The sequence below is a fragment of the Nematolebias whitei genome, chromosome 18, assembly GCF_014905685.2.
Source record: "Nematolebias whitei isolate Nwh7 chromosome 18, NemWhi1, whole genome shotgun sequence".
Taxonomy (NCBI): domain Eukaryota; kingdom Metazoa; phylum Chordata; class Actinopteri; order Cyprinodontiformes; family Rivulidae; genus Nematolebias; species Nematolebias whitei.
Genome location: NC_056515.1, coordinates 21,327,478 through 21,330,642, shown reverse-complemented (window position 1 = coordinate 21,330,642; position 3,165 = coordinate 21,327,478).

The following is a 3,165-nucleotide window of genomic DNA, read 5'->3' as shown; positions in this document are numbered from 1 at the left end:
ACAGTAAAAGGGATACACCAGTGAGTCTCTGATGATAAGAAATCAATGTATCTACTGCATTATGAACCTCTCTGTTGACTCTCAAGAAAATGATCACGGTTTCTCCAAACCTCTGCAGTTGTCAACTTCAAAGTGGTAGTGACAGAATTTAAAGTGCATCCCTACTGGTACAGCCTCAGGCTGAACCAATTACAACATCAAGCAAACAATGAAGATCCCAGAGACCCACAGCAACCTGACAGACTATAAATGATTTAATCCTCAGAGGGGGTGAATCTTGATGAGAATGATATCCCATTGCTTCCCCAACACATCTCTCCACAGTCAACTTGTACATTTTGCATATTTACTCACATTTACAAAGGACTCCTAGGCACAAAGTCACATCAAGAAAGCAGCAGAACATTCTTACATTTTGATAGACAACCTCACTGATGTTATAAATGCTAATAAAAATACTATAAAGGCTTTCTACACTACTGTTACTACTAATAATACAATAGCACTCAGTATTCAACTTCCTTAAAAGACTAACACGTTCTGAATGGCCATACACAAAAACAAAACAAAAAAAGTTAAAGATGCTGGTTTGTAACTGGGAGACTGAGGTGTGTCTTATTGTGTTATTAACTAAACACTCAAGGGTATTTTTATGTAGACAAATATTGCATTACATTAGCATGCCGTTATTTCTGCCCTAACATAAACTTCAAACACATACAACAAAGAATGAGATAAAACATATTTAAAATAACAATGAATGTATGTTTCTACAGGGTCAACTATAAATGTTATGGATGAGTTTTACAAGAAAAAAATAAATAGAAATATTTTTTGCTCCATCAACAAAGATAAAATAAATAAATTGGCAGCACGACGGCTCAGTGGTTAGCACTGTTGCCTCACAGCAAGAAGGTCCTGGGTTCAATCCCTGGTTGGATCTGGGTTTTTTTCTGTATGGAGTTTGCATGTTCTTCTCGTGCTTTCGTGGGATTTCTCTGGGTACTCCACTTTCCTCCCACAGACCAAAAACATGCATGTTAGGCTGCCTTCAGGCCCAGACCTCCCTTGCAAAAGAGATCTATGATCTCAGTGGGATTTACCTGGTTAAATAAATGTTAATGAAATAAAATAATAAATAATACTTAATATTATTAGAAAATGCAAAAATGACATAAATCACATGTCAAGATTTATGTTGGGTTTTGTTTCATCAATATGGATTTCAGAGCATGAAAAAAGACATAGATTAGTTTTAGTTTATTCCAAACTGATTAGTTGTCATAACAGTTAATTGTTTGACTTGGGCTTTTATTTTACTAGTTTCACTTTGGGGCAGTACAGTGGTGCAGTTGGTAGAGTGGTTGCCTCTCAGCGATAAGGTCACCGGATCAAATCCCAGTCCAGGGGACTTTCTGGGTGGAGTTTGCATGTTCTCTCCGCGCATGCGTGGGTTTTCTCCTGGTGCTCCGGTTTCCTCCCACAGACCAAAAACATGCATGTTAGTTTGATTGGTAACTTTAAATTGTCCCTAGGTGTGAGTGAGAAAGTGAATGGTTGTTGTCTCATCTGTCATGTGTCCCTGTGATGGACTGGAGACCTGTCCAGGGTGTCCCCAGCCTCACACAGTGAATGCTGGGTATGGGTACCAGTGACCCCCGTGACCCAAAATGAAGAAGCGGGTAAAGTGTATGGATGGATGGACGGACGGACAGATGGACGGATGGATGGATGGATGGACAGTTTCACTTAGGCAAACCATTATCTTGCATATTCTGCATTTTATACGAAATAAATAAAAACAGTGTCATAAAACACACCCCAGCCAGATGCTGCAACATACGTATATTAATGAGATGAATCACGAGTCACGTTATGTTACAAAAGAACGTGTCTTCAGTTAAATTATCTGCACTCAGGGCTGTGGGAAGTAATGGTGCAGAGGGTGATACAGCACCCCGTGATGGATGCCTATTTGCATATTTAAATATGCAGGTAAACATTAAACAGCACAGTAAAATCTAATAATAATAATAATAATAATAATAATGATGACTAGAAAACCAGAACAAATTTAATTGGTGATGCAAGTTTAAATCCCTGCAATATTTTTGATAATATTTGGTTTTATTAATCTGACACACAAACCATCTTTGTTGTGTCTGTGTGGCAATCGTGAATCTGTGTGGCAATCGTGAATCTGTGGATTTGAGCTCAGCTTGCATCAGGAAGCATATCAGCTGTAAAACAATTGCTAAATCTTTTCTGTGAGTTAATTAGCTCTGATGACCCCTGCAGAGGGAGCAGTCAAAATAAAAACTACCACATCACCTATGTGTGCAAAGTTTTACAGTTGTTTAAACTCACCACAAAGTGGACAGATCGGCATATGATCATTACTGTCGTGTACATTTGATATAATCATATTCTTTATTTGAGTGTTCAGGGTCATACACATATCACATTTTGTGATATAAAATAGAATAGTTGCTACTCTTATCGTTTGTAGTTCATGCTCGGTTAGTGTAACTTAGCGCAAAGGTTTAAAATAGGGACATTTAGATTTAATTTTCTTTAAAAGCAGTAGCCAAGGCAGGAGCAGAGGCTTTTCCTCGTGACAAGAACAGGTCAGTGAGTGGCAAAATAGGAATGAAAGGGCAGACGGGAGCATCCTGCCTTGAAAATGTACTTTGCTCTTCTCTGCAGGTCTTTGCTAAACAGTAATTTAAAGTATTTTAACTGGGGGAAAAGAACAAAAAAAAGTTTTAGATCTAACTGATTTATTTCCGCAATTATCAGAGTTGTTTTATTGTTATTTGCCTTGAAGTTGTTTATACTGAATGTCTAGATTGCGTTTGCTAATTGCAAACCAAGAAAACTCTTAACAAGAGTCTTTGAATATTAACAACAGCCATTAGGAAAATGATGTGAAACAAAACAATGTTCATTTCTACTTTTCTCTTGTGAAAACTGTGTTAACATGTGCATTTTTTTTTTCCACGCTGGGATGATGTATGTAGCAGTATTCAAATTAGGCTTTGAGGAAGAAAAAAAACAACAAACCAAGCAGCAATGTTTATTTTATTATTATAGTTAATGGGAATTAAGAAGCCACATTCGAACTGTATGGAACAATTACTGAAACAAAGGTGCTAGGCAATAAAA